Source organism: Vulpes vulpes, chromosome 9 (genome assembly GCF_048418805.1).
Source record: "Vulpes vulpes isolate BD-2025 chromosome 9, VulVul3, whole genome shotgun sequence".
NCBI classification, from domain to species: Eukaryota; Metazoa; Chordata; class Mammalia; order Carnivora; family Canidae; genus Vulpes; species Vulpes vulpes.
Window position 1 is genome coordinate 80,314,953 of NC_132788.1, and position 12,625 is coordinate 80,327,577.

A 12,625-nucleotide genomic window follows, 5' to 3' on the forward strand; every position below is an offset into this window, starting at 1 on the left:
GGTGCTATTATTATTTTTAGGCTAATTTAAAATATAAGCCAAAATAAAGGTTTCCCTGTAAGTCTGAACAACTGCACTTATCAAAGAAATCAGGAATGAAGAAACCAGAAAGTCTGAGAAGCAGCCGGGACTCAAATGTCTACTCTCTGTGGTTTGAGTTAACCGAGAGCGCTAGCTTCCGGATCACTGCTAAGTATTCTCCTTTGGGTTAAACATTATTTTAAAAATACATAATTAGGACCTTCGTAAGTCAGTTTTAAAAATTCATTGGCTGAGGGGATCCCTGGGTGGCTCAGTGGTTTAGCACCTGCCTTGAGCCCAGGGCGTGATCCTGGAGTCCCAGGGTCGAGTCCCAGGGTCGAGTCCCACGTCGAGGCTCCCTGCATGGAGCCTGCTTCTCCCTCTGCCTGTGTCTCTGCCTCTCTCTGTGTGTCTCTCATGAATAAATAAATAAAATTTTAAAAAATTCATTGGCTTTGGACCTTTCTTTAAAAAGATTTTTAAAGTTTATATATGTATATATGTATGAATGACACAGAGAGAAGCAGAGACACAGGCAGAGGGAAAAGCAGGCTCCCTGCAAGGAGCCTGATGCCAGACTCGATCCCAAACTCTGGGATCACCACCTGAGCCAAAGGCAGATGCTCAACCACTGAGCCACCCAGTCATCCCTGGACTTTAGAGAGTTTTAGATTTGTGTCCAGGGCCAGAGGCTACCTTTTCTGTCGTGTTTTGTCTCCTGCCACACACGTGAGAATGAGTCAAGCCCATAGCAGGGGCTGAAGGAATGAATAGCTACATGCTTGACTGTATGCACGATATACTCAGTTATGTTCGTGTTTTCCAATTTTCAATGGTCAGGTTCTAAAATTAGGAATACAAACCTTGGGGCAGCCCTGGTGGTGCAGTGGTTTAGCACCACCTGCAGCCTGGGGTATGATCCTGGAGACCTGGGATCGAGTCCCATGTCGAGCTCCCTGCATGGAGCCTGCTTCTCCCTCTGCCTCTCTCTCTGTGTGTCTATGAATAAATAAATAAAATCTTTAAAATATAAAAATAAAAAGGAATACAAACCTTTAAGGATCTTTTGCTTCCACTGTAACTAAAACGGGGGGGGGGGGGTTTGCAAAGGTCATATTCAACTTTTAAAGGAGGGGGTCTTCCTGATTTTTCTCCTGTGAAATGAAGAAGAGGCCCACATTTGCTGTGCTTAGAAGGGGGGGGCTCTGCTCTGCGCAGGGTCGCGGGGAGGGCGTGGGGGGCGCTCGGCCCAGTCCTGGCGGCCCCCCCCCCCCCACCCGCGGGCTGGGCGGGCTGGGCGGGCGCTGCTGCCCTCTGCCGGGAGCCGCGCCAAGCACCGCAGGGCTCTGCGCGGGAACGGGCAGCTCGGGGCTCCCTCCGTCCCCATCCGTCCCCATCCGTCCCCATCCGTCCCCATCCCCACCAAGCCATTAGGGGCTGCGAATAAAATTGCTGCTGAGTAGTGCAGACGAGCCCTAGGAAGCGCAGCACCCGCGTGATTTATGCACAGGGCTTGTTTAAATATTCACTAATTTGTTCCCAAAATTACCTTCCTCGTGTCTTTTCCTTGCTGAATCTGCTGGTGGTTGAAACAGCGGCTATTGCAATGGGTCCTCTGTAGGGTTTTCCAGGTTTATCTTAAGAAGAACGAGGAGCCCCAGTGGTGCAGTGGTTTGGGCCCGCCTTCAGCCCAGGGCCTGATTCTGGAGACCCAGGATCAAGTCCCACATTAGGCTCCCTGCATGGAGCCTGCTTCTCCCTCTGCCTGTGTCCCTGCCTCTCTCTCTCTCTGTGTCAGATATGAATAAATAACTAAAATCTTAAAAAAAAAAAAAAAAAAGAGAAGAAGGAGGAGGAGGAGGAGGAGGAACTCAGGTGCCATGTGTTCCACTGGGCTGGGCTGGTGGTACCCTGTTCCAGTCATGCTCCACGGTTGTTGTGTCTTAGACTCTTCTGATAACCCAAATCAGAGGCCCACTTTTTTTTCTCTCTTTTTTTGATATTTTGTGTCCTAGAAGTTATCTTTGCATTTATACCTTTTACATTGCCTACCTTTGTACCTTTTACACTATCTACATTGCCTACAGCCTTACCTTTGAATTTATACCTTATACATTGCTTAATGCCTTACACTGCCCACCACCTTAGTTACCTTTGAATTTATATATTTTTTTAAGATTTTATTTATTCATGAGAGACACACACAGAGAGAGAGAGAGAGAGAGAGAGAGAGAGAGGCAGAGACACAGGCAGAGGAAGAAGCAGGCTCCATGCAGGGAGCCCGATGTGGGACTCGATCCTGGGTCTCCAGGATCAGGCCCTGGGCTGCAGCCAGCACTAAACCACTGTGCCACCGGGGCTGCCCTGAATTTATACTTTTTACATTGATAACTGTTGATTTCTGGAAGCCACTCCATAAAAGGTCTTAAAGATCTCCTTTACTCTTTTTCGATGCTGCATAGAATTTCATTGTATGTTATGTGCCATAGTTTGTTCAGCCAATTTCCTATACTTGGCCATTTAAATAGTTTCCAGCACTGTACAGTTTCGAATGCCCTCAGGCAAATATAACCATGTGCAGGTATATTTTTGTATTCCTGGAGGTGTGTCTTCAGGGTAGGTTCCTAGAAGCGATTGCTAGATGAAAGGGTGAGGACATGTGTAGTTTTGTTCACCTTTACCAAAGGGCTCTTCCTGTGGGCAGAGAGGCACCCTGAGACTGTTAGTGAGTAGCATTTAATGTAAGGATCCTTGTGATGAAGAAGGAGGGAAGGGAGGGAGGAGGAAAGGAAACTGGAATATTAACCGTGTGGTCCGAAATATTTCATGAGTCCTCTAGAAAGTAGGCTGGTTGGTGAGGTAGGGCAAGGCTTGCTCTAGAGCTCGTTGGAAGGTCAGAAGTAGTGGCACAACTCGTCCTCATCCTCCTCCAGCTGGATTTGCTGCCGGTTCTGGACCTAAAGCACCCCTGGTCCCTTCTCAGTGTGAGGTTGATGAATATTCATTCTGGTATGTGAAGCTACTCCCTTCTGTCCGTCTGTTCTGCTAGAAGACACGACCTTACGTCTTTGCCTTACCAGACATAAGCACGCTCCTCCTGCACCTCGTTGCCCATGGTTTCAGCTTGCTCCTCACTTATGGCTGCTCTGTCCACCATCCTCTCTCCTCCACAACCGTGGTTTCTGTGACCACTACTAAGTGGTGATTCTCACCAATTTCTAATTCAATTTCTGACAAGTCCAAGTCTGAGTGCCCCATATCTTCCCTTTGGGTCAGAATTTTTCATGCCAGGACCTCTCCTAGGCCACAGGTAGATCCCCACCTGCAGGTCACACTGCTGTGCCCAGGGCCATGTGCTTACCTAGAGCAGCCCCCCCAAGGGGCTCTGGGGAGATGAGAGGTACCGTGACTGATATGATCAATTTAGCAATTTACCAGAAATGGGAGAGTGGCCACTCTTCAGACTGGTGTGTTCTCCAAGGCTGCATGAGGTCAGTTGCTAATTCCTGCTCTTTCCCATCACTCTTGCTTTTAAACAGTGAAGGGGAAAATACTATAAAACCTTTCCATCACTACTTATATTGTATATGAAAGGAAGTCATTACCAACGAAATCAAGAGACTTGGCATGAGGTAACTTGTTTAAGTATGATCCTATATCAAACCCATCCTTTTTTCTTACCCTAAATGTCACCTCACCAAAGAGCCTTTCTTAGTATCTCTGCTCCACTAATGTGTCCACATTATCATGGTTCTGGCCACTATCTGAATAATTTACTTAGTGGTTTAATGTTTGCATGGTCTTTCCCCATCCTTCCCCACACAAGGTCCATGAACCTCGTGGCCACTGGTCTGTTCCACACCCCGGGATCTAGAACACATAGTAAGAGCCACACTTGGCACATAGCCACAGCTTGGCACACAGCAGGAGTCCAACAAATATTTGCTCAGAACATCAGTGGGGTTGCGTGATAGTGTCATATTGTGCCAACACATTTGCCACTTCCTCCTCTGCGCCAGTGGCTTCTAGCAATCCAAAAAGGAAAACAGATATGGTTTACATCAATTACTCAAGCTTGATAACCAGATCCAGGAATAAGAGCATTTTCTAAGCCCTCTTCTGGCTCCAAAATGATCCTTTGGAAAGGTGTAATTTAGTGAGGAAGAAATGAGCATGCTCTATCAGTTGATCATTGTGTTGCAATAACACTGAAATTCTGTGCTTTCTGAGCAGATGCTCTATGTAAAGAATGTGTCCTATAAGGTGTCATGAATTACTACCCACCAGGAAAGCCACTCACAGGAGCAGAGATAATTGCCCGCACACACAAACCCATCTCGGACACAAGCAGGGGAGCCGTGACCAGAACCTCTCACATCAAGTCTTTGAAATTCAATGAAAAACTCAAAAGTGCATGTAATTAAAAGTGAGCACCACCACAGCCAAGCAGATAGAGTTAATTATACAGTAAAAGGAACATTTTTTTTTTTTTTTTTTTTTGCAGTGGGTATGGTACTCATCACAATCAACAGCCGGCAGGGCTGGTACGCGGAGCAAACTCCATTCTGCTCAGAATGAAAGAATCCAGCACCCTGAAACAGAACATCCTTTTCAGAGCCAGATGCTCAAACATAAAGGCAAAGAACAAAGGCTGTGAAGGAGGAGGAGTGCTTGCTTGCTAGGATCTCTAAATAAAACCAGGCCTGAAGAGAAAAGGGCTTGTGATACAGATAATAAAAAATGAAGAAAGTCTGATTTTAAAATAAGCCCCAGAAGCAGAGCAAATAAAGAAGGCGTATGTGCCCTTAGCTCATCTTAGCCTGTTTTGATTAAACAGTCTAATTTCTGTGGAGCCACATTCTACAAAGAAGATGCATATTTATTTTTTCTCTGTGATAGCACATGGATCCCAAAATTCCAGGTAAAAGAAGGGTCTTTGTAAAAGAAGTTAATCCAGTCCACTTGAGTTAATGGCTGCAGAGAGGTTCATGGAATGGGTGATTTAGTGTTCAATAATGAGTTGTTGATAGGGGCAAAGAGCCACTTTGGTCAACGAAATCATAGCAACAGGCCAGGGTTCGATTGATCCCTCAGCAATTAGCGGTAACAGTGCTAAAAAGCCAAGAAAGAGACACATTTGACTGGAAAGGTGTCTCCCCTGCACTGAATGGAAAACCTGGCAGCAGGACTGTGTGAGTGGTTTGGAGGATGTTGGCACCTGGGGTGGGCACCCATCACGGATCCCCTGTAATTTTGATCCTCCGGTGGTGGCGATCTCAGTTTGATTTATGAATCTGTACCAGGAAGAGTAGGAGACCAAACTGTATCAGTTCTAGCTAATTTAAACTGCCTTCTCTCTATAAATGATGATAAAGGCAGGTTTTCCCCTTAAACTTAATAATGAATTTTCCACCATATACCCAATTCCTGTCACAAATCTGAATCTCTGATGATCACCTACTTTTTAATTGTTTGCTGATGGACTTGAGTTAATCCAACCCCTCCCCCTTTGAATGGAAATATTTCTTGTCTTAGCTCTTAATTTTATAACATTGGGTAATATGCATATTGGATTTTGTATAAACCTGGGATTCACCTGAACTAATCAAATTACAGAAATAGGGCACCTGGGTGGCTCAGTGGTGGAGCATCTGCCTTTGGCTCAGGTCGTGATACCACAGTCCCGGGATCGAGTTCCGCATCAGGCTCCCCGCAGGGAGCCTGCTTCTCCCTCTGCCTGTGTCTCTGCCTCTCTCTCTCTCTGTGCCTCTCATGAATCAATTTAAAAAATTACTTATTTATTCCTGAGAAACACAGAGAGAGGGGCAGAGACACAGGCAGAGGGAGAAGCAGGCTCCATGCAGGGAGCCTGTCACGGGACTCGATCCCAGGGCTCCAGGATCATGCCCTGGGCCAAAGGCAGGTGCTAAACCTCTAAGCCACCCAGGGATCCCCAATCTTTTTTTTTTATTACATAAATGACTATTTTCACACAATTATCCGTGAGATTTATCTTCATACACACACACAAAATGTGAAAACTTGGGGTGAGAGAAGTAATAAATGACCACTAAAAGTATCCCACATATAAAAGTCAAAATGTCTTCTGCATTTGCTGCAATCTGTGCATTATTTTCATTCAGGAATGCTCATTGGTGTTGGAATTTACCTGTCTGTAGGGGTAAAAGTAATTCCTCCAGTGGAGAACCTTCACCAGTGATGCAAGTTTCCAGAAGTGTCAACAGTGAGTACTGCATTTACAAAAACACACTCATAATGTATCTGTGAAGAAGAAGAATTTTAGGAGGCAAAAAGTTGCAGATTAAAAATCTTCAAAATTATAAATTCAAAAGAGAGCTTTAAGACAAAAAAGCAGAGCCTAGTCTACTTTTCTCAAATATTTGAATATGTTCCCCAAAGTATTCAAGTCATATATGATTTTTAAAGATTTATTTTGGGGAAAAAAGAAAACCCACAGTGCCTGGATGACAGCATTGCCCTAATAAAATTCTGCTGTCTGGAGACCACGGCTTTTCACCTTGTGTTTTGGGGGTTGGCCCTCATATTTCTAAATGATTTACTTGTGCTACTTTTTTCTTCTTTTCCAGTTTTACTTAATAACTTTTAACTCCCTACTATGGAAGATAAAGCCCCACAGAGACACACGTTTTCTCAGACTCTCTAAGAGTATGTTCGGTCCTGGCTTATAACTGGGCGCAGGGGTGCCAGGGCACCTGACCCCAAGGTCCTGAACAGACACGGCTCAGCCACTCACCGCTGACAAAATCCAAAGGCAGATATGTGAGTGGTGGTGAAACTAGAAAGTAATTTATTTCAATGAGGCCAACACTGGGAAGATAGTGAACTGGCATCTCAAAGATCACCCCCAAAGAGCCTAAAATACTTCTGGTTTATATAAGGAGAATGTAAGACGAAGGCCGGTGGGTGGTAGGGACTTGCAGGTGGGCAGTAAAGCAGGTGGATCCTTGCTTTGGGGTTGATCACGTGGGGTCCAGCTGACGCCAGGGCTGTCCCTATTGCTTGGGGACATAGTTTAGGTTCCCATCACAGGATGCTTTGCCCTCTGGGTCTTCTGCTAGAGTTAAGAGATAAGCTGGAAAGAGGAACACAATCAATTAGAAAGTACTGACTGAGGGACGTCTGGGAGGCTCAGTTTATTGAGCATCCGCCTTTCGCTCAGGCCGTGATCCCGGGATCCTGGGATCGAGGCCTGCATCAGGCTCCCCACAGGGAGCCTGCTCCTCCCTCTGCCTGTCTCTCTGTCTCTATTTATTCTCTCCCATGAATAAATAAATAATTTATTTTGAGGTCAAAATGGAAGTAGTTGGAAGTTCCTTTGTCAGGCTGAAGAAAAAAAAAAAAACTTAGGACAAGAGCATGGGAGTCGGTGCTGATGTAGAGCACAGCAATCTGCCTCCAGTCCGAATCACTGGTCTGGCCCTCATCGGTCCCGGCCCCCTCTCTATTCTTCGTGTCTCTTTATGTCACAGCTTCGCTTCCATTCTTGCCCAGGCTTTACATTTTGACAACTACATAAATGTCACCCCCAAGGGAGCCCATGGAGTATTTTGGAGTTACACTTCCCTTCTTGTACAGTTTTGGTACAGTTGGAATTCATAATTGTCTTGTGTTCCTTTGGCATAGTTTTCCAAACTCCCATGACTGTCTCATCCCTGCTATCTTGGGCAAGAGTATAGATGTGTTCTCAGGATTTTCAAACTCATTATGTATTGATCTGTTTCTTCTTCTCCTTGGCGACTCTCTTCTGGAGCCCTACCCCATTTATTCACTCATTCATTCATTCTGGAAACATCTGTGAGGGCCTGCCAGATGCCAGGCTCTGCTCTCAGCACTGGACATGTAGCAGTGCACATGTCAGAATCATCGCTCTCCTGGAGTTTACCCTGAAGTTGGGGGAGACACAAATAGCAATAAGTGTAAGAAAAAATACGACTTTAGAAGATAGTATGTTTTATGGGAAAAATTGAGCTTGATAAAATGGATTGGAAGGGCAGGCAGGGAGACATAATGAAATTCTAAATAGATGGTGGTGACTCCTCTGAGAGTTAGCATCTGAGTACCCTTGAAGAGAACGAGGGTATCTTGGGGCAGCACTTTCCAGGTAGGGGGATGGTCAGGGCAAAGGCCCTGCTGGGAGAAGATGCTACGTTGTGATGGGGGCCAGACAGGGGCCAGGGGGACGGTGGCGGGCAGCAGGGTGAGTGGAGGGAGAGGTTGAGGGGCACAGCAGGCACTTCAGGAAATGCTATCTTGTAGGGCCTCATCGGCCACTGTAAGGACTTGATTTCACAAGTAAAATGGGCAACTTGAATTCTGAAAGGATGATGCCTTACTGGGTGTTCTGTCAAGAAGATCGCAAGGGGAGACTCAGGGAGACCCCTTAGGAGAGCACAGTGATCCTGGTAAGAAATAATGGTGGGCTGGACCAGAGTGTAAGTAATACAGATGGTAGAGAGAGTGGTCAGCTTCTGGATAGATTTGGGAGTTAGACTAAGATCTCCTTGTGGACTGAGTGTGTGTGTGTGTGTGTGTGTTAGAGAGAGAGAGAGGCAGAGAGAGTGTACACACACAAGAGACTTGTCAAGGAGAACCCACTTCTTGCTGCACTTCTGATGGGCAGCTCTCCAGGTCACCTGCAAGGTTGTCCCGAGGTCTACCTTTACACCATCCCAGAGATCCCTCTTCTCTTGGGGGGGATTCCTCATTTTCTGGGGACACTTCATCCATGGGAAGTAAGTTTTGAGATGTTGCAGGTCTTTTAATGCCCATATTTGCTGCAGAATAAAAGCTGAGTATGGAATTCTAGGTTGGAAACCATTTCACTCTGATCTTTTTTGAAGGTCTTGTTCCATTGACTTCTGGTTACCAGTGTTGCGTGTCCAAAGATACCTTTCACTCCAATTCTTATTCCTAAGTGACCTTATTTTCTTCTCTTTGAAAACCTTGAGAATTTTCTCCTTGGACCCAGTGTTCTAAGCTTTCACAATGAAAATTTTAGAAAAAAATTCACAATGAAAATTTATTTTTTAAAAATTTTTATTTATTTATGATAGTCACAGAGAGAGAGAGAGAGAGAGAGAGAGAGAGAGATTGAGAGGCAGAGACACAGGCAGAGGGAGAAGCAGGCTCCACGCACCGGGAGCCCAACGTGGGACTCGATCCCGGGTCTCCAGGATCACGCCCTGGGCCAAAGGCAGGCGCTAAACCACTGTGCCACCCAGGGATCCCCACAATGAAAATTTTAGAAAAAAATTCTGCATTGCTGGATGTGCAGTGGATTCTTTCAAGCTAGAAATGCCATGTCCTTCAGTTTGAGGATGTCTGCCCCCTTGGGTTTCTCTATTCTTTCTAGAATTATTATTCAGGTATTGGCTTTCCTGGACTGGTTCTTTCTGAACACCACCAGGGAGTTTCCTAGTTCAAATTCTCCTGAAGAAAACAGAATTCACCCAACCAGCTAATCTAGTCAAGACAAGCCAGATTAGTCATGAACTGCCAAGCAGACAATGAATTGGTTTCCTTTGGCTTCACTTGGTTTAATCAGCTCTGGGTCATGTGACACAGAGCCACCACTCCTATGAGTTCCATTAGCAGGAGGGTAGGCATTTGAGAACAGGCTTGTTTCATTAAGATAAAGCTAATTGCAAATATTCTTTGCTGTCAAATCTTATGTCAAGTAATGGGTTCTGGGTTTAAAAAAATATGGTTATACTGTGTATATATATGTATATTTTTTGACTAGTAAATTGTAAAAACATTTTAAATATGACATACCATATTCTTTAGACATATATTCCAGATGGATCAAAGATTAAAGCATTTGAAGAAAGAAAAGACAAAAGAAAGAGAAAGAAAAAAATATATTAGAGGAAACATGGGTTAATAATTTTCAAACCATGATGTTGGAAAGATCTTACTAAGACTTGACAGTAAGAACAGAGACCATAAAGGAAAAGGAGGATAAATTTAACTATATAAACATTGAATATTTATGTTGAAAAAATTTCATAAAATGTAAAAAAAAATAACCAGGAAGAAATTTGCAACACTTGACAAGCAGTTAGTATCCTTAAAATATGAAGAGTGCTTACAAATTAGTAAGAAAATTCCATAGAGGAATTGACAAAGCAAAACAGGCATTTCTTATTTCTTAAAGATTTTATTTATTTATTCATGAGAGACACAGAAACAGAGAGGCAAGGACACAAGCAGAGGGAGAAGCAGGCTGCCTTTGGGGGACCTGATGCAGGATTGGATTCCAGGACCCCAGGATCATGACCTGAGCTGAAGGCAGATGCTCAACCACTGAGCCACCCAAGAGTCCCACAGGAATTTCTTTTTTTTTCTTTAAATTTATTTTTTATTGGTGTTCAATTTACCAACATACGGAATAACCCCCAGTGCCCGTCACCCATTCACCCCCACCCCCTGCCCTCCTCCCCTTCCACCACCCCCAGTTCGTTTCCCAGAGTTAGGAGTCTTTATGTTCTGTCTCCCTTTCTGATATTTCCCACACATTTCTTCTCCCTTCCCTTATATTCCCTTTCACTATTATTTATATTCCCCAAATGAATGAGAACATACACTGTTTGTCCTTCTCCGATTGACTCATTTCACTCAGCATAATACCCTCCAGTTCCATCCACGTCGAAGCAAATGGTGGGTATTTGTCATTTCTAATTGCTGAGTAATATTCCATTGTATACATAGACCACAGCTTCTTTATCCATCATCTTTCGATGGACACCGAGGCTCCTTCCACAGTTTGGCTATTGTGGACATTGCTGCTATAAACATTGGGGTGCAGGTGTCCCGGTTTCACTGCATCTGAATCTTTGGGGTAAATCCCCAGCAGTGCAATTGCTGGGTCGTAGGGCAGGTCTATTTTTAACTCTTTGAGGAACCTCCACACAGTTTTCCAGAGTGGCTGCACCAGGTCACATTCCCACCAACAGTGTAAGAGGGTTCCCCTTTCTCCGCATCCTCTCCAACATTTGTTGTTTCCTGCCTTGGTAATTTTCCCCATTCTCACTGGTGTGAGGTGGCATCTGATTGCGGTTTTGATTTGTATTCCCACAGGCATTTCTTAAGAGGAAATATACATAGTAGAAATGTGAAAAGAATTCAACCTTATGATAATGAATGTAAAGGATAAACAACATTGTTATAATTGTCAAAGCTTGAAATGGTTGATAAAAGTGTACTGGCAAAGAGAGAGACATTTCCTCCTTTTTATATTGGCCAGAATATAAATTGTTATATCGTTTTTTGGAAAAATAATTTATATAATCCTTATGTAATATGTCAAAATACAAAGTGCTTGAGACCTTTTTTTTTTTTTAAGATTTTATTTATTTATTCATGAGAGACACAGAAAGAGAGAGAGGAAGAGACACAGGCCAAGGGAGAAGCAGGCTCCACGCCGGGAGCCCGATGTGGGGCTTGATCCAGGGACTCCAGGATCACACCCTGAGCCGAAGGCAGGAGCTAAACCGCTGAGCCACCCAGGGATCCCCAAGACCTTCTTTTAAATCTTTTTTTTTTTTTTTAATTTTTATTTATTTATGATAGTCACACACACAGAGAGAGAGAGAGGCAGAGACACAGGCAGAGGGAGAAGCAGGCTCCATGCACCAGGAGCCCGATGTGGGATTCGATCCCGGGTCTCCAGGATCGCGCCCTGGGCCAAAGGCAGGCGCCAAACCGCTGCGCCACCCAGGGATCCCTTTTTTTTTAAATCTTTTTTTTTTTATTTTTATTTATTTATGATAGTCACACACACAGAGAGAGAGAGAGGCAGAGACACAGGCAGAGGGAGAAGCAGGCTCCATGCACCAGGAGCCCGCCCAAGACCTTCTTATTCAGAAATTACACCTCTAGGGATTTTGGTTAAGAAATGATTGTACAGGAGCACCTGGGTGGCTCAGTTGGTTAAACATCTGACTCTTGGTTTTGGCTCAGGTCATCATCTCAGGGTCCTGGGATCGAGCCCCACATCAGACTCCATGCTCCTCAGGGAGTCTGCTTAAGGATTCTCTCTCCCTTTCCCTCTGTCCCTCCCCCTGCTCATTCTCTCTCTCTCTCAAATAAATAAATAAATAAATAAATCTTAAAAAAAGAAACGTTTGCATAAATGTGAAAATATATGTACATAGATGATTAACACTATGGTATTTATGAGACTGAAGACATAATAGTTACCCAGATTAATAGCAGTTAAAGATTGATGAGACAAAATTTGGTACATAAACACAATGGAGCCCTACGAGGTCATTAGAGGTGATGATGTCAATCCGTATTTATTGGCATGGAAAGGTATCTGCAATATGTGGTGGATGGAATGAAACAGTTTATAAAGTACAAGTAAAGGATGATCCTATTCATATGGCTAGATACGTTTCAGTGAAGCTGAGTGTCTCTAGAACGTAAGTTCCATAAGGACAGGCCTTGTGTTCCTCACTGCGGTGCCTTAGCATCTGGAACCGCACCTGGTACTTTGCAACCATGTAATAAATCTGTTGAATCCATGAATAAAAGGTGTTTTGAAAGTTCTTCATCAAAA